The sequence below is a fragment of the Petaurus breviceps genome, unplaced genomic scaffold (assembly GCF_028583685.1).
Source record: "Petaurus breviceps papuanus isolate PSGF00001 unplaced genomic scaffold, PetGlider_PUasm1.0 76, whole genome shotgun sequence".
NCBI classification, from domain to species: domain Eukaryota; kingdom Metazoa; phylum Chordata; class Mammalia; order Diprotodontia; family Petauridae; genus Petaurus; species Petaurus breviceps.
Window position 1 is genome coordinate 45396618 of NW_027186473.1, and position 20383 is coordinate 45417000.

The window sequence follows — 20383 nt, forward strand, 5'->3', positions numbered from 1 at the left end:
TACATTTTTAACAGAAACGCTTATTTAATACATTTGGACCTTAGAGTACCTTAAGTGCTCCAATTCTTCTCTTTTCTAGAAATTCCCCCCCCCATTCCCTTAACTTATTAAAATCTTTGTATCAATTATCTCTGAAAAAGCTTTGTTATTCAACATAAATAGGAAATCAACAAAAAATAAAAACAAGTCATCTCTCAATAGACAAGTGGTAAAGGGTTACAAGCTATTAGAAAAATTGCAAACTGTTAACCAGATGGCAAATACTCCAGAACAAAATAGTAAGAAGTATAAATTTAGAGAGTTCGGGAAAGGGGAGTTCAAGGAGATCCAGGGTAGAGCCCCATGCGCTGCCGCCGTCGCCACCGCCATGCCAAGTGTGGTGGAGCTGCCCACCTTGGACGACCTCAACGTGCAGGAGGTGAATGTCAGTTCTGCTGTGCTAAAAGCTGCAGCCCGTCATTATGGTGCACAGTGTGATAAAGTCAATAAAGAATTTATGCTTTGCCGCTGGGAAGAGAAGGACCCAAGGCGATGTTTAAGTGAAGGGAAACTTGTCAATCAATGTGCTCTGGATTTCTTCAGGACTATAAAGACACACTGTGCTGAGCCCTTTAGGACCTGTCGTGATTATTCTGATCTTCAAGAGCTTCGCCTATGTCACAAAGAACAGGCAAAATTTGACAACTGTGTCCTGGACAAACTGGGTTGGGTGCGCCCTGACTTGGGAGAACTGTCAAAGGTTACAAAAGCGAGCACGACTAGACCTCTGCCAGAGAATCCCTATCATTCTAGACCAAGACCAGATCCAGGTCCTGCTTATGAGGGAGATTTGAAGCCTGCAAAACATGGCAGTCGATTCTATTTCTGGAACTGGTAGAAGAAAGAGCTATATCTAGGGAGCTCAAACTTGAAGACAGCCTCAAGCAAGGAGTACAGAATTAAAACTATTGTCCAGCTTCTCTGCAGGACCAGTGGGTCCTTTCCAGGAAAATAAAAAAAGAAAACCTACAAAAAATAAAATAAAAAAAGAAGTATAAATTTAATAAATAAACCCAGGTATTACTTCCTCCAAAGAAAAAAAGCATTTAAAAAAATGGAAATATGCAGAATTGGAGGCATTATAAAAAGAGAGACACATTTTTGGTAGACCTGTGAATTAGCACAACCATTCCAGAATGCAAGTTTTGAATTGTGCTAATAAAATAGTCAAGATATTTATTTTAACTGAGAGATTCCACTGAATCCAGAGAATTTCATCTAATATGTACACCATAAAGGTCACTGACAAAAAGAAAGGGTACATATACAAAGGATTTATAGCAGCACTTTTGTGACAGCAAAGAATTTGAAATAAAGCAGATGTTCATCAATTGGGAGACTGGCCAAATAAATTGTGATATAAAGGTAATGAAACACTGCTTTCTATGATTTCAGGAATGAGTAAGATGAGAAATACAAAGGAGCATTAAAAAATGCATCAACTGATGCAAAGTGTATACAAAACCAGGAAAACAGAATTCATGGTATAATAACATCAATGAAAATAACAACTACCACAAAACAATTAGAAATGCATGTTGCCTAATTACAAAGAATGAGATTTGGCCAAAGAAGAAATATGAGAAGAAATTTACTTGCTTCTTTGCTAAGGTGAGGTGAGAGGTCCCATAATAATGCCAGGTGAGAGATGTGGAACATCCCAATAATGTCAGACATCCATGTTTTGCTAATTTTTAGCTAATTTGCTATTTTTTCTTTTTATTAAAAAACACATACTTTGTTATAAAGACTGACTGTAAGGAGGAAGGAGAAGGATACAGGGCAAAACCTAATGAATGTGCAAACAAAAGATATCAATAAAAATCTATGAAAAAAAGAAAGAACCATTCAGGCTTAAAACCTTCTCTTTGTGTCTGTGCTATTGTGTCATCAGAGGTGGAAAAGCAATCTGATATGTCTGAGTGAGAGCCTGCCTCTCCCTATAAAACATCTGGTCCTCTTCAGTTCCTCTGAGCAGCTCTGTTTTGTGGGATGGAACTCAGACAACTACTCACAAACAAGGCAAAGAACCAAGAATGGCTTTCTTTCAGGGAATTATGGATCCCTCTCATCCTCTTGCTATGGCCTGAAGCTATCTCACCCAAGACCAAGACTCCTTTCCACAGGCTGAATCATGCAGAGATCTTTATCCCCCAGAGGACTAGTAGCAGCTTTACCTCTCTAGACTATAATTCAGATCTGTCCTTGACCACCTCCTCATGGGTGCGTCAACTGAAGCACCTTCTTTTGAGTGAGCTAAAAACATGCCCATTAAAGACATTGCTTTAGGCAACCTCTGTCTAGTCCCTCACTTCTATAGAAATCTCTCAGTTCCAAAATGCAGCTATAAGGACTGATATAAACCCTTTAGTTTTGGTCAGTATTACTGTCCAAAAGGTCTAATTCACCACATCCCCAGTGAATGTCAGCAAAATGTACTTAGATGTTATACTCTTAGAAGGCCAAAGGTCTTGCAAAGTTCTAAAGGAAGGAGGGGAACTGATTCTCTTCCTTGATTCTTTCACAGTTAGAATTGCAGCTTAGCAGTTTGGGGTTTGTGTGGGAATGGGACATGGGGAGAAGTTACTCCTAAGTATATAACTTTAAAAGAAAGCCAATTTTAGATTATAAATTAATCCTAATTTCCTATAATTCAAACTTTTACTGCTTCTCATGAGAGTACATATTCTAAATAACTTTAATAAAGTTTTAAGCAGATTTTACATAGAGAATGAATGATACAGAACTATGGAGGTAATAGACCTACTCTAGTCATATCACATCTGAGAACAAGTATATCAATTCTGGTGATGTTTGAAGTCATGTCATATAAAGATCATTTAAAGGAACTTGGTTTTGGGTTTTTTTTTTTGTTTGGCTGTTTGGATGATTTTGTTGTATTTTTTTTTCTGGAGAAGTGAAGGTTTGGGATGGAGAAAGGAGGGCTGAAAGGTGTCTTCGAGTTATCTGATGAGAATTATTGCTAGCTTCAAAGTTTGATGCCATCAAACAATGTCACATGCAAACATCTGGATAGATGCAGGCATCTGGAAGACTCCACCTTCTTTAGGGAATTCCTCTTGCATTGACTCCATGTTAGATACTGGAAAATGTGTCTCCTTGCTTTTTATTTCACTTTAGAATATGAACCACAAAGCTATCAAAAAAGATTATCTATGTTGTGTCTATCAAGGAACCTTGTAGGATCAAAGTGTACAGGGGATGCTTTATTTTACAAAAGCTTTAAGGATACATTTTTGTCTATGGACATCAATCAAGCATAAGAACTACAAGCAACAGATGACTATTGCAAAAAGACAGATTTGAACTCAATGAATGGGAAAGAACTTCCTAACAAGTCTTTTGAATAGTGCTTCCACTTTGGGTTTTTTGGCTCCCTTGGGAAAAATAGTCATTACCACCATCATCATCACCAACCACCACCACCACCATCATCATCATTACCATCACCACCACCCCACCTTCCTAGCCACTGGAGGTCTTCAAGAAAAGGATGGTGGGGAGGTTGGGGGGGGGGTGGAGTCAAGATGGCAGAGTAGAAGCATGACCTCTGAGTGGCTCCGGATTCCACCTTCCCTAATCAATGTAAAAAGGGGATTCTGAATAAACTTTGTAGCTGCAGAACCCACAAAATGACACAGAGAAGCTAACATCCTGCTGAGGACAGCCCCGCAGGTCAGCAGGAATCGGCCAGGGCAGCGCTCTGGGAGCCGAGCCTAGGCCTGTGTCAGCCAAAGGTTTCAGCCCCAGGGTATGTCTGACCAGCTGCTGGCCAGAGGTACTCCAGATCAGCAGCAGCTGTGGTCATTTCCAGAATTATCAACACATAGATGCAAAGGACAAAGTGAGAGGTCAGTGCAGTCTGGATTTAGGACGCAGTAGGTAGGAGTGCCTTGGCTTTTGCCCCCAGGGCAAGAAGCTGCACATCCAGCCAGCGCCACATAGCAGCTTCAGCTCCTGGCCTGCAGACTGTAGGGGAACCAAGCACCAGTCTGAGGGGTAATTGCTCTTGCTTTAACCTGCTTGGATATGGATTGCAGTCTAGGGTGGAGGTCCTGGGGTGCTTGACCAGCTTGCCAGAGCATGTGGAGGCCTCAGAGGGGGCACTCATCTAATACCTCTGGCAGCTGAGAAAACCCCAACATTTGGGACGAAAGCTCCCCTGTCTGGTGGCAGAGTCCTGATGTGCCAAAAAGCCCAGGGGTCAAGTAACTGAGGGGCAACATGACCAGGCAAAGGAAACAAAGCAGATAGAAGATTCCAACATTAGACTCCTATTTTGAGGACAAAAAGCAGCAAAGCATGGAACAGGAGGAACACAGTGAAGTCAGAACTCCTGCATCAAAAGCTTCCAAGGAAAATATGAGCTGGTTACAGGCCATAGAGGACCTTGAGAAGGATTTTGAAAACCAAATAAGAGAAGTGGAGGAAACTGGGAAGAGAAATGAGAATGATGAAAGAAAATCATGACAAGCAAGTCAAAAACCTGACTGAAGAAAAAAAACACCTTAAAAACAGACTAACTCAAATGGCAAAAGAGGCTCAAAAAGCCAATGAGGAGAAGAATGCCTTAAAAAGCCGAATTTGCCAGATGGAAAAGAATCTCAAAAACTCAATGAGGAGAATCATTTCTTCAGAATTAGATTGGGGCAAATGGAAGCTAATGACTTTATGAGAAATCAAGATGCTATTAAACAGATCCAAACAAATGAAAGAATAGAAGGCAATGTGAAATATCTCATGGGAAAAAACACTGACCTGGAAAATAAAGCCAGGAGAGATAATTAAAAAATTATTGGACTGCCTGAAAGCCACGATCAAAGTAAGAACCTAGAAATCATCCTCCAGGAAGTTCTCAGAGAAAACCGCCCTGATGTTTTAGAACCAGAGGGCAAAACAGAGATTGAAAGAATCCACCGATCACCTCCTGAAAAGATCCCCAAAAGAAAACTCCTAGCAATATTATAGCCAGGTTCTGGAATTCTCAGATCAAGGAGAGAATATTACAAGCAGTCAGGAAGAAACAATTTGAATATTGTGGAAACACAATCAGGATAACCCAGTATTTGGCAGCTTCTACACTGAGGAATCAAAGGGCTTGGAATATGATATTCTGGAGGTCAAAAGAGCTGGGATTAAAACCAAGAATCACCTACCCAGCAAAACTGAGTATTATGTTTCAGAGCAAAATATGGTCATTCAGTGAAAGAAAGGACTTTCAAGCATTCTTGATGAAAAAACCAGAGTTGAATAGAAAAGTTGACATGCAGATACAAGAAGCAAGAGAAGCATGAAAAGGTAAAACAGGGAAAAGAAATCATAAGGAACTTATCAATGTTGCACTATTAATCTTCCTACATGGAAAAACAATAATTGTAACTGATGAAACTTTTGTCAGTGTGAAAATAGTTGAAGGGAATAGAAATCTATATATGTCTATATATGAGGGTATATGGGCATATGAATACATATGTGAATGTGTGTATATATGTTTACAGGTATAGATAGAGGGCACAGGACCAATTTAACAGGAAGGGATGATACTTAAAAGGTGAAATTAAGAGGTGAGAGAGGAATATAATGAGAAGAGATGGGGAGAGACAAGGGAAAATGGTTACAATGGAGAGGAAGAAATTAGGTCAAACTTATTCTCATTGAATTTGGCTTGGGGAGGGAATGAAATACATACTACATAGGGTATCATCCTACAGGGGAGTATAGGGGAAGTGTATGGGAGGGGGGAGGATGGAGGGGAGGGAAGGCAAGGGGGGCGGGGGAGGGAAGTTGGAAGCACCCACTTTTGAAAAGGGATGGGATCAAATAGAGAATAGAACAAGTGGGAGGTGAGATAGGAGGGAGGGAAATATAGTCAGTCTTTTACAATATATCTACTATGTTATTGTTTTGCATTAGCCACTCATGTACAACCTATACTGAACTGCTGATCTTTCCAGTAAGGGTGGGTGACAAGGGAGGAAGGGAATGAATCTGAAATTCAAAGTTTTAAAATCAAATGTTTAAATATAAATACACACACACATATATACACACACATATATACACACACATACACACACACATACACACACACATATATACACATATAATTGGGAAATAAGATATACAGGCACTGGGGCATAGAGATCCACTGGAAAAGTCGAAAGGGGTATGGGAGAAAATAAGGGAGAGAGCAGACAGGAGGAGGGGATATCCTGTGGGACTGCTATTTTGGGGGCAGTGGGTAGGGGAAAAACGGGGAGAAAATTTGTAACTCAAAATCTGGTGGAAATGAATGATGTAAATTAGAAGTTAAAGCATTTGAAAAATGAAGAAAAAAATAAAAAAAAAACAAAAACAAAAAAAAAAGGATGAATGACAACTTGTGGTGGATACTGAGGAGTGAATACTTGTTCACATTAAGGGTAAATTAGATGATCTTTGAGATCTCTTCCCATTGATAGGCTATGATTTATAGTCATGTACTCTCTGCCTCAGTCAAATTGGACTCTTAACTATACTACAGGCATACTAATTGCTTACTCTTCTTCATGTCTCTAAGTCTTTCCTCTGCTTGGGATGACCTAGACCTCTTTCAAACTCCTCATCTCTTCAAGGTGAGCTCAAAAATCACCTTTCTCCTGATAATCTGGAGAACAATCTTGTTTATAGATGTGCCATGTCTATTATTACTAGATTATTAGCAGCATGAGACTAGACACTGTTTCCTAAATTTTGTATGTCATCCATTGCCCTACTCAATGCTCCTCACAAGTAGGCACTGAAATTTTAGTTTAAAGTGAAGGAAAATAAACCACTTACTTTTGAAAATGCTAAAGAAAGGGTTAGAATCTATAAATGTGTACCTTCCCCAATCTTTGCTGTACCTCATAAATTCTGCTTATGCTTTGAGTGTTTGTTCCATTTGGGTCAGCCATCTCAATTTTTTAAATATACCCTTTTCATTTTAACTTTTTCAAGGCTGAGATCCTGTCCAGTGTAGCTTTTTTTATTTTTAAATCTCTCTACAGAAAAGTTTTATTGGTAATAGATGTGCTAAATGGCTCTCATTTCAGCCACTTTCTGTCTTTGGGATGACATATATTGAACACACAGTTAGGCTAATAGAAAGCTGTTTTCATTTTTTATTATATTTATTACAGAAAGCTCCCTCTTTAACTAGAGTGCATGACTTTGTTCTTGGATAAAATGTAACCTAATTGAATTGACTTAACCATGGCAGCTTAAAGAAAATGTGGTTTACAGTAGAGGCAAGATGCTTTCTGTAACTTTCCGAAAAGAAATCTTTAAACAATAAATTGTTTTCAGATTATTTTCCTTTTTTTAAGTATAGAGAAAAGCTCCCTTCTTCCTCTTTGTCACACCTGCAATTACATATAACCCTCCTCTCTTCTAAGTTTTGATATGCCTGCTGATAATGTATTTTTTCTGCTTATTTGTTTAAACTACTACGACTGCTACTACTCCCACCACCATCATTACTGGTACTGTTGCTGCCACTACTTATAACAATACTACTGCTACCATGACAGCAATTACTACTATCACTGCTACCACTACTACAAATACTAGTACTAGTACTATCACTATTATTAACTACTGCTGCTATTAACTACTGCTACTATTTCACATCTACTATTTCTGCTACTATCATTGCTGCTGCTATTAGAACTACTACCTCATACTTATATAAGATTTACAGTTTAGAAAGCACTTTACTCATTGCCAACCTACAATAGGTAAAATATAAGAGACTTCTTGATGAAAAGAAAGTCTTAGGGCTCAGTTTTGCTCTATAATCAACTTGTCAATTAAATGCAAAACACACTTTAAAATTGAGTGACCACTGAGGGAATGATACAAAGTCAACTTGATCCTTGCCCTTGTAGTCTAGCTGGGGACTGTTATAACATTCAAAGAAAGCTATAATACACTGAAAAGGTGGATGTGACACGAAGGGAGATCCTTGAACTTGCTTCTTTCATTTCTCAAAAAGTATCACTCAATCATTCACCCTCTTTTCTTTTTCTTACTAGTCACAAAAGAAAAAGCCTAATTTCTCACTAAGTCTTCTTGAACTCAATGAGGTTAAAGTTTTTAGCTTTGTTTAGCATTCTGTTCTTTTATAACAAATAGGGCATGAAATCATTTAATTATCTGTGTATTTGTTTTCATATGCATACATATATGTATGTGAAAGAAATAAACAAGAAATATTTGAAGAGTGAACAATTAGAAGATAAAGATTTTTAACTTACAAGAGATTAGGACATTTAGAATATTGATGTCTAGATCACTAGCTACATCTATCATCTCTTCAGACACATATGTCATCATGCTATCATTATAATGTACATATGTATATTTAAATGGAAATTTTTGTTCATTTGAATGAAACTCATTAAACTGAGTTATTATATTTGGGGCTTAATTTAAATATCTTCATTTTATATCAGTACTTGCCCCAGAAAGCATACATGATCATTTGTCAGCCATACCCAGACAACAGATTTAGTCCAGTCACTACTGTAAAACCCATAGCTTTCTGGGTAGCAACTAAAATTTACATCCTATTCTTCAAACTATTTTTCCTTGATTTAGAATTTTCCATAGAAAAGAGAAATTCATACATAGAAATCATCATAATCCTGTAAAAGTGTATTAAAAATCACACAGAAATGACTTCAAAAACATCTCTCAGGATTTTGGTTATGGGAAACAAATATTTTCAAGTTTCTAGGATCTGTGACAGTCAATGCAAACTGCAATCCCTCTGTAAACTTCCATATGTAGTTTCATGAGTTTAAAAAAAGGCATTGCTGTTGACCTGGGTGTTTGGTTGATGTCCTTCATTCCTGAAGAGGACCAAAATGACATCACTATGCTAGAGTCAAGTTACAGAGTAATAGTAGGAGTAGCGTAAATAGGTAAGCAGAAAAATTAGATTATTGGCAGTTAGACACACAAGTTATATTGTCTGTGCCGATCAGACTAATGTTAGCTTGAAATGTTCTAACAAATGAACATTTCGGTGGCTATTTTTTTGTGTTTCAACCACAGGGTGGGATCCTCATATGCCGTGGTAATCAGGCCACAGGGAGATAAGCAGACAATTTTTAGAACACCTTTTCTAGACCCCTCCTCACCCCAGGGTGTGAACAGTGCAGTCCTTAAAAGGCTCCTCAGATACACAGAGGGCTGCCAAATCCCATTGTTGCCTCCAGGGAGAAGACTACCCTATGGGTCTGGGCCTCCAGCATATCCTCACCAGCTGTTTCATCACTTGCCTGTCACCACAGGATTTTGAGATAGGTAAAAATGGTATGGATGATGTCTTCTGATTCATGCACAAACTGGATTTAAATGAGGCAGAGTTGCATGAAGTCGTCAACCTCACTCTCTCCTCCAGAGTCATCAGTCTAGTGGCAGGATTAGAGTCAAGATGTCTGGGAACGACCCAGAAGGCAGTGGAAGACCTTGGCATCTTCAATGTCTCCAAGAACTTCACAGCACCTGCTTCAGCTGCCTTCAGGGCCATTGGAACACACTGTTCTCATCCACCCATTCCACCAGGGGAAGACCACTTCGGGTACCCTCAACCTGGTTTAGCCTGTCTGCTAAAATTGTTTACTGGAGTGTGCTATAGCCCATGTGGGTGTCTGTTCTTTTATCCCTTTCCTAGGCCCAAATAATATATAAAGAAATAAGTTTGGAGTTTTGATTCAAAGTGCCAAATTCACATTTCTATTAATTTAATTTTGTTTTGATTTTTCCCTTTGGTCTAAAGTGAATGGTATGACTATAAACATGCAGTTGATTTGGAAAAGATTACCACATTGGTAAGTAGTCATTCCTTTTTTGCTAAGATACTGTCAATTGCTTTTTTGTACTGTTCTTAGCTATTTGCCATATCTAACTCCTCCCAAATTTCTCCTTGTAGAAAGAATTAATAGCATATAGATGTGAGGCTTATGTTTAGCTTCTAATTATCTGGCATCCTTCACTTCTTAATTCTGAAACCCATTTCCTAAGACTGGAGAGGCAGTCTAGCTTGGCTTGGAAGACAGAGAGTTGGCCCCAGAGCTAGAAGATTTTTATTTGAGTCCTATTTCTGACATGTTCACTGTGTGACCCTCAACAAATTACTTCACCTCTCAGTTCTCTAGGCAACTCTCTAAGACTAAGTTGGAGAGATGGTGCTAACCTGTACTAAAAGATAAAGTTCCTCCCTGGGAGGTCTCTACAGGAAAGAAATTACAGTTTTCTAACTTTTCTCTCCCCATCGTTCCCATGCCCACCATTAAAATTGCTAATTATTAAAGTGCATATTGATCTAATTTAGAGGTATTTAATGCCTTATTCTTAATTGTTCTACAGATCCTTATCCTCTATAATAGGTATTGGCATTTGGCTATAATTATTTTCATGGGAGCAGGTCAGTGACACAGTGGATAGAGCATGGAGCCTGGATTCAGGAGGATCCATTTCCCTGAGTTCAAATCTGCCCTCAGACATTTACTAGCTGTGTGAGCCTGGGAAAGTCACTTAAAACTGTTTGTCTCAGTTCCTCATCTGTAAAATAAACTAGAGAAGGAAATGGCAAATCACCCCAGGATCATTGCCAAGAAAACCCTAAATGGGGTCATGAAGAATTGGACACAACTGAAAAACAACTGAACAACAATAATATTCATGGGGATATTTTTGGTTCTGTTCATCATGAGAATTTCAGTCCATGTATTACATGGAATATTTTTGTTACCTTCGCATACACAGTAAAGCCAACTCTGTTAATGCCTTTATTTATTTTTCTCCCATTGCAGACTTAGGAATTATTTTTCCATCAAGTATAACTTCCTAATAATAATGATAAATGAACATTTATATAGAGAGTGTACTTTGTGCCAGGCACCATGTTAAGTACTTTACAAACATTATCTCATTGGATCCTCTCAACAGCTCTGGGAGGTAGGTGCTATTATTATCATCCTCATTTTCCAGAGCAAAAAATTGAGCAAAGACAGGTGAAGTGTCTTGCCCAGCATCAAACAGGTAGTGGCCACCTAAGGCCATATTTAAGAACCAGCCTTCCCAACTCTAAGCCTAGCACTCTATCCAGTATGCAACTTTTCATTTATAATTAGGATATTAAGATTGATTTTTAAAAATTTTCTCCTGTATTACACAGAAGGGATGGTCACTGGACAAAATCTCACATTTAGAATATTAATACCATTACATTAACATTTATAGACAGATGAAAATATGTTATCCTAAGCATCTTCTTCACTATTTTAGACTTCTCCTAGATGCAGAAGGTGGTACACAGAATAGAATCATTTTGAAATTTGTTGTTGTTTTTTCATGAGTTTCCATGGGAAGATAATTTGTCATTCGGTGGACAGCTTATGAGTTCTGAGTGTCTTCATTCTTAACTAGCCTGTCACTCAGAGGGCAGGGGCAGGCATAATGTCCCTCACTGGAAATGGATTCAAGATAGAATCTATTAATGCATGAGCCTAGCTGGCCTCGCCTTGAAGAATCCAAGGTCACCTCAAACCACAAGGAAACAGTGAAATAGGACTTTTGTGGAGAGGGATCAACAATTCTTATGGAATAATGAAGAGATTCAGAGACAGTGATTAGCAAGGAGAGTTAATTGTTTATGCATTTGGGGATCATGCATTTAGAGTTGAATGCACTTCACTGTCTTGGGTACTTCTACATTAAGCACTTCAACATCTTGACTTCACAGCTGAAGCACCTGAAGCATGGGGAAAGAAGTAATTCATAGTAACTACTATCATAGAGGTAGTAAGGAGGAGAGCTTGGATTTGGATTTTAATCTTCTGCCAGCAAACACACTGGAGAGCATTCGTTATTGTGCAACATAGCTATCACATTATGATGACTTAACTTAAGTAGTGCTTAAACAAAAGTAGAAGACATTACACTAATGAGAAGACTAGTGAACACCTAGAAAAGGAAATAGTGATAACAAAGCCTCATCATGATTTTATCTAATAAAGGACTTTCCAGACTAATGTCATTTCCTTATTTTATAAGATTTCTAGACTGGTAGATAAAGGAAATGGTATAGATATGGCTTACCTAGATTTCTTTTTTGGGGGGGGGGCATGATAAAATCTCTTGGGGCAACTAGGTGGTATAGTGGATACAGTATCAGTTCTGGAGTCAGGAAGACCTGAATTCAAATCTAGTCTCACTTACTAATTGTGTGACCCTGGACAAGTCACTTAACCCCGTTTGCCTCAATTCCTCATTTGTAAAATGAGTTGAAGAAAATGGCACACCACCTCAGTATCTTTGTCAAGAAAACCCCAAAAGAGGTAATGAAGAGTCAAATACAACTGAAAAAGACTAAACAATATCTTCCATGCTATTTTTATGGAAAAAATGGAGAGTTATAGGCTAAGTGGAAACATAATTGGTTTGATTCAGAGCTGGTTGAATGATAGGACTCAAGATCATCACTGCATCAAATGATATCTTTTTGGATTCATGCATAAATTGGCTTTAAGTGAGGCAGAGATGCATGGAGTCATTCATCTCACTCTCTTTTCCTGAATCCAGAGGCAGGACTGAGTCAAGATGACTGGTGATGGCTCAAGATGCAGTAGATGACCTTGGTATCTTTGATATCTAACCAAGCTCTAAGCACTCCATAGATCCTGCTTCAGCTGCCTTCATGGTTGTTGAAACAAACCATTCTCATTCACCTATTCCACCAGTGGAAGTCTTCAATGCTTGAGATAGATACCCACCCCCCCACCCCCGCCCCAATTCACCAACAGGTTTGAGATCCTTTGGTTACCTTCAGCCTAGTTTAAGAAGTGTGGCCACTGAGCATGCTACAGCTTTTTAGAGACAAAGGTGAGAGTTAGGTGGAATAGTTGGACACCAAATGTGGAAAGCAGCCCCAAAGAAAAGGGTTTGGCATTCCTACTAAGTCTTCCCTGAACACACCCTACACTTGCCCCAGTATCCAGTGAAAAAAATATTTAGAATTGGAATGAATGTAAGTGCTATCTAATCTAAATCCCTCATTCTGCACAAAAGGACATTGACACCCATAAAAGGTAAATGATTAGTTCAAGGTCACCCAGGTTGTAAGTGGTGAAGATATAGTTCAAGTTCACATCTTCTGAGTGAAATCCAGTTCTGTTTCCTGTATCAAGCTCTATCTTCCTAACTAATGGGTCAATATTAGTATGGTTGGAAGTCTTCAGTGGAATGCTCCCATGAACGTGTTCTCCTACCTGTTAAGATTTTTTTTTAAAATCAATGACATGGATAAAGGTATAGATAGTGTGATTATCAAATATGCAGAGTATAAAAGACAGCAAGGGATCACTTACACAAAGAATGACAGAGTCAACAACCCAAATGATCTTCATTGGGCTAAAGATGAAATTATTAAGATGAAGTATATTATATATAATGGCATAATATATAAAATAATTTGCCATATATTATATTGCACGGCATATTATTTATAATATAAAATTATAAATAATTAATGTAATGTACAATATCATGTATAGCACCATATATATGTTTTCTATTTGTGATAAAAGAGCAAAAATCATAAAAAATTTAATGGATTAGGTTTGACTAGACAGCAGTTTGCATGACACAGATATGGAGGTTTTAGGGTGCTACACACTCAATATAAAATTAGTATTCTAAGATTTAAAAAAAAATGAAACAGATGAGAAATTGATCTGTATGAAAAGCCTACTATCTAGAAATCAGGAAGTAATGGTCCCAGTAGATTCTGCCTAGTCAGACCATACCTAGCCGACTGTGCTCATTTCAGGATGGAAATTGATAAAGTAAAGAGTACCTAGAGAAAAGTAATTAGATGAGTCAGCCCTCCAGAGGTAGTGGTAGTGGTGATGTTTAGACTTGCAAAGAGAAGATTTCACAGGGAGGGACATGAAGACTCTCATGAAGCATCTAAAGGGCTCTGAGATACAAGGGGGACTAGTTACATTATACCTGAGAGTGAAAAGCAGAAGCAGGAGCAATGAGAGGAAGTTGGAACGGCATCAATTCTGAACACTTACAGCCTTCCCCAGGCAGGACAGGCTACTTTGGGAGAGAGGAAGCTCTCCCTCGTTAGAGGTCTTTAAGCAAAGTCTTAATGATCCAGACTAATCAGATATGCTATATATCCTTGATCATTTATTTGATACTTGTTCATTTGTTTTTAACCAGTTAGTTTCAGAAAACCTTCCCAAATCTGTCTCACCATGATTCTAAGCTTTTCTGTTTATTTGTCTATATGTGTCTTGGGCAAGGACTGCACACAGACAATAACCTGGTTTCCAAATCAGAGAAAGAGATCAAATAGGAAACTGTATTTAGGAAATTTCAGAGTCCAAGCTTCTTGCTTCTGCAAAAGCCAATCTCTAGCATTCATTTTTTTCCTGTATAATATTTTATGGTTACAAATTACACTATCTTAGAGTAACCAAAATTACAGGTAACAATAACAAAAATTTATGTAGCACAGGTTTGCAAAGCTACTTCATCACAAAAAGACTGTGAGAGAGGCAACAAAAAGTGCTATTTTTTTTTCATGTTCATAGATGGGGAAGCCAAGGAGCCAAGAGGTTAAGTGATTTACCCATATGGGCTCACCAAGCTAGTTAGTGATTAGTAGGACTGAATTCAGGTCTCTTGATTCCAGGTTCAGCTTTTTAATTCATTATGTCCTACGGAATTAATCCAAAGACAATGCAAAGATCTTTGGAGGGTGAGAAGCAAGATGCAGCATGTAACTAGCAAGGTCTTTTGTATGGAATACATACCTCGTATATCAAGTGGTCATGTGTGAACAGAAAAGGAAGGAGCCCGGGTGTAGTCAAGAATGGTTCTCAAAAGAACCAGAAGCATATTGTAATAACCTAAGACATTTTAAGAACCAGAGGAAATCCTCAAGTATTCAGGCAGATCCTCTACAGTATGGAAAGGCATGGGCAGTAATCCCACAAGCTGAAAAAGCTGTGGAAGGGTGTCCCTACTCTAGAGGAAGGCGTATTTCTACCTGGAACCTCAGATATATCAAAGTGCCAATCAAGATAAGGAAGGTATTACCAACATGTTAGCTACTTAGAAGCTCAAAAATAACATGGGTTTTTTTTTTTTTTGGTTTTGCTTTTTTTGGAGGGCAATTGGGGTTGCCCAAGGTCACATGGCTAGTTTTTTTGTGTTAAATGTCTGAGGCCAGATTTGAACCCAGGTCCTCTTGACTCCAGGGCCAGTGCTCTATTAAAATAACATGTTTTTAACTCAAGATAGCATGTAAACATTTATTAAGCACCTACTATGTGTCAGGCACTGGGCTAAGCATTATCAATGCAACAGCTCTCATAGATGGACATACAAGGCTTAATCTTCCATGCACTCTATTCTATGATTGCCTGACATAGTATGGGAAGAAGTACCACTTCAGCCTTCTTTCTTTCCCCCCAACGTAAATTCTTTTTCTTTCAAATCAAAAAAGTCCTTTCTTATTTCAGAGATACTGAAGTTACACTGTTCTTAGACACCACACAATAGTAGGGCATTTTCTCATTTACAATCTCTTCTATTTCTGAGCTTATATCTATTGACTTTTCAAAGAGCAAGGCTGTTTTGGTTTATTCTTTCTTTTCCCAGAAACACTCTAATAACAGCTTATAGTATTAGAACCCACATCATGGTTGTCCAAAGTCAAACTGTCCTTCATTATGCTACAGTGTTATTTCCATTGAATTGGTTTATTTTTTCTTTCCCTTTCCTCCCCCCCCCCCATCAGATTTGATTCACTTTTCAGGAGATAATGATCATGAGGCTCCAGTAGAGACTTGCCTAGATAGTTATCTGAGTGAGTCCATCACATGGAGCAGGTATTTTGTATTAGGAATATTTAGTGGGAGCTCCAAGTTGTTCCAGCTGACTGCAAAGGGCATAAGTTAATATGCTGAAAGGCAAGGTGTTAAAAAATGCTCCCATCTCCTTGCCTAAGGGCTCCTAGATTTCAATGTTGTACCTTTTATTTTAATGAGTGGGTTATTCATTCAGGCCATGATCCTAGTCAGGTACAGGTTCTACTAAAATTGAATTTGTGATGCCTGGCTAAATATAAAGCAGGCAAAGCCATCAACTAGAGGTCTCAGTGTGACAATTCTCTCACATCCAAATTTCTGCCCATTTTGTGGCTTATATCTTGAGGGAGGAATTTGTAGGTTATCAGATATCTTTGATGATATCTCTAAGGATATGACAAAACAGATCCCTGGTACTGCCTGACAATGTGCGTGAAGACCATAACTATTTGGAGTCAACTGTGTTTTAATTAGTTTAATTTGTGTTTTAATTAGTCTGTTAATTATGATGGAGAAAATTTGTAAAATTGGAGAAGGCTTGTAAAATTAAACTTTGCTGAGGTGTGTTTTATTTTAGTATCTTACTTGACATTGTACCTGGGCCTAGAAATAGTGCTGACCTGAGTTCTCTGAGTTTTATGATGACTCCTTCTGTAAAAAGAGAGCTGGATTTGGATTCAGATAACCTGGATTTAAATCCTCCCTACATGACTCATTGAACTTTTCTGTCATTCTTTTTGCTTCATCTCTATAGGTTGAACTATATGATCCCTAAAGATATCTTCTAACTCTAAGTCTTGCATCTGCACTACTACCAAAGATACATTTTCCAGTGGGTTTATCTTGTGCAATTTTCTTTTTTTTCTTTATTCAGAACATTTTCCATTATTCAGAATATTTTGCAGACACATTAGTGGCAATGTAGAAATAGTCTAGAAATGACCTCAGACAAAGATGTCAGGTTGTACTTTCTTCTGCTGCTTGAGTGCTCCCAATATAGCTAGATTATCTCTTACAGTATTTTATACAAGTCATCGTTGGTAATAGGCTGCAGCTTTCTTACCCGTTCCAGCCCACACACCTACCAAGTGTCTTTTTTTCCATTGCCTTTGCAATGAAAAGTATCATGTAATAATGGCTAAGGATCTGGAAATGGAGTCAGGAGACATGGTCACACATTCCATTTTAATCATTAACTAACTTTATGTATGGTCATGGGTAAATCATTTAATTTCTGTCTGCCTCTTTCTTTATCTGTGAAATAGGAATAATACTACTTTCATTATCAGCAATGGAGAACTGTCGGGAGGGCAGGTCTAAAAATTTCACAGGATAAAAGTATAGATATATCTATAGGGTTGTAAGGTTCTCAGATCCATTTCAATTTTGAAGATTACATTTCAGAACATGGTCATCTTGGTGATCAGAAGGATAGGACCCTCTGATTTAACTGGTATGAGGAAATTATAATAAGGAAATGATGAGGAAACTGTTTACCTCTAACTAAGTGTCTTAGAAAGTTGTCTGGTGCACTGAGAGGTTCTTATTTGGCTAGGCTTATGGGGCCATTATGTCAAGAGGCTTGACTTGAAGCTAGATATTCCGGGTTCAGAGGATAGGTCTCTATCTAATATTTCACACTGCCTCAGTCAGAAATCACCCCCCTGTATTGTCCTAATCAGATAGCCAGTCCTTCTGCCTTATGAACAGAATGTTTGATATAAACTTTAGTGCAAAGCTGGTGCAAAGAAAAAATGGTACAAGTGGCACAGCAGATGGAGAACTAGACCTGGAGTCACCAAGATCTGAATTCAAATCTGCACCTGGACACTAGCTGTGTGGCCTTGAGCAAACCACATCTTCCTCATCTGCAAAATAGGGACAATACTGCATCTACTTCCCAGGGTTTTGTGAGGATAAAATGAGATAATGTTTGTAAAGTACTTCGCAAAAAGCACCTTAGAAATACTATTGTTACTTTTGTTGTTATTATTGTTATTTATAAGTATTATATTTATAAGTATACATAAGCATTTCCAAAGAACCAGGGGAAAGGAGTTACTCACCTTTCTAATTGTGAGCCAAAGAACATACTATGAAAAGAAGGGCCCTTCCCCTTCCCAGGGTGTGGAATCCCTTTGAATTAAATCCATACACTAGATTCAGAGTGAATGCTTTTTTTGTTCAGTATTTTCTAAATACTAGGGACTAAAGGGAGCCAGGTTTCACATGGATGCACTGCCTGATTGACATTAGCAGCAGATTTCCTCATTCCCCAAACCCAAAGTTAAAAAGAGTTTAAAAAGAAAATCACAGCTACAAAGTGACATATGCTTGATATGACTTTTGTCAAGAAAACATCAGTAATTTTTCCATCTTGCAAAAAGGTATCCTTTGACTGGGCTAGGCTGAGCCAACACAAGCTCTGTATGGAGCTGTTGATGGAGGAGACCTGTCTATCATCTGAGCACCAAGTCTAGATAAATCTGGAGCGGCTAATGGCCAGGAAGGGTACAGCATGGTGAGTATTTCAGCCACATCAGCATTTAATGAACCTAACATAGCAACATTATAATCTTCATTGGCAAAGAAAACACCCATACCAATCCTTGAAATACTGAAGTAATATCAATGAAGTCTTTGGATGAGGGATGGGCTCTTACCTTCAGGGCACTAATCTCCAATTCCTACTAGTGCAATACCTGTAGCTTGTCACCTGCTGCCCTTCCCTGGTGTCTATCTAGAGAGATTTTTATGACTCCTGTAGGACCTAAAAAGCACTGAAATTACCATTATTCAGATCTGAGTATTATCAGTTCCTGGTATCACAGATTAAGGGCTTGAAGAGCTCTCAAGGATCATCTGCAATCCCTTTGTCTTATAAATAAGGAAAGCGAGGCCCAGAGAGAGGTCATACAGATACTATAGTGGACCAGGTAGGATTTGAACCTAATTCTTCTGATTCAAAAGCTAGAAGTCTTTCTACTGAACTAAGCACATGCTTACACACACACACACACACACACACACACACACACACACACACACACACACCAGTCACATATTTAGAAGAACCCTGGATATTATCACCCAAATTCCTTATTTGCTTCCTTTTTATACAATGAACCTGATTAGAGCCAAAATGTCAAGGTTAAAGATGAAGAATTCAGTCCATTCAATTCATGGGAACATTGGAAATGGCGTAAAGTGACCAAGCCAACAATTTATCTCATCCACTCTGACAATGATATCAAGTGTTTTCAAAGCACCTGCCTGCTTCAAAAATAATCAAGCAAATAAATGAATTGAGGGATAAATAAGGAGGTTTTTAAATCTTTAAAATTTTTCAAACATATTCATATGGTTATGTTATCACTGCTTCTCCTACAATCTCAGAATTTTAGAAGTGAGAGTTTTTAGAGGTCATTGAATGCAGCCGCCTTGTTTTACAGAACAGAATAGGGCTACTTTCCATGTCATAATGTGAACATGTCTAGAACTCCCCAAACGTCTTTCATTTCCTTGAACACAGAGGCCATACCTTCTAACAAATAAGTGGAACAAGATATGTAAAGCCTTTGCATACCTTACAGTGTTATATAAAGACTAGCTGTAATTCTTACCATTCTTAATATCATCATATAGATTTCCTATTGATACTCTCATATCCTATTCTAGTGTTATCTAAATAATTATTCAGTAATTAATATTCAATGAACAAAGGAAATCAAACTCATGATAAAATTGTACTTCAATACCTAGGCTGTCTTTTAATATTTGATGATAATTATACCTTCTAAGAAGCTTTATCCAACTTTTTTTTTGCTCTATTGACTTTTCATTCTGCTCTCTATCTTGGAAGTAATGAGTTCTGAGAGCTTCCCTTCTCATTCTGTACATTAGAACAATTTTTATTTGTTATACTACTCAAAAATTGCAAAGATTCTCTCCTAATCCAACTATTCTGGAATTTTTTGAACATGTCCACATTTGCCTTTCTTACAGCTCTCCTGACAGAGGATCATAGATTTCAAGCTAGAAGGTACCATAAGAACCATCAAGTTCATTTTTCAAGTAAGGAAAATGAGGCATAAGTCACTTAACTAGTCATCTCATGTCTAAGGTAGGATTTGAACCCAGGTCACCCATACTCTATGCCAATAGTCTCATTAATTGTACCTTGCTACCTGAAGTCATACATATCTGCTCAGACTGAAAACAAGTGCTTATTTGGTATCTCAAATTTAAGCATCTCAGTAGATGGCAAATCTGTTCATTTTTTTTCCATGTAGCTCAATCACTGCCCTCTCATCTATTAGAAAACCATTCTTCTTCAACATCCATACTTGGAAGAGCAGGTAATTTAATCTCAAGTAACTTGAACATCTTGACCATACAAAGTTTTCTTT

At 38.0% G+C, this 20383-nt stretch overlaps 1 protein-coding gene and 1 pseudogene across 5 annotated transcripts in view; one reads left to right on the top strand and one right to left on the bottom strand.

Annotated features, from left to right (window-relative positions):
* Positions 1-20383, bottom strand: part of INPP4B (inositol polyphosphate-4-phosphatase type II B) — a 1018353-nt gene that overhangs the window by 211016 nt on the left and 786954 nt on the right. The gene's annotated exons all lie outside the window — the stretch shown is intronic.
* Positions 239-1031, top strand: LOC138175112 (NADH dehydrogenase [ubiquinone] 1 alpha subcomplex subunit 8 pseudogene; annotated as a pseudogene).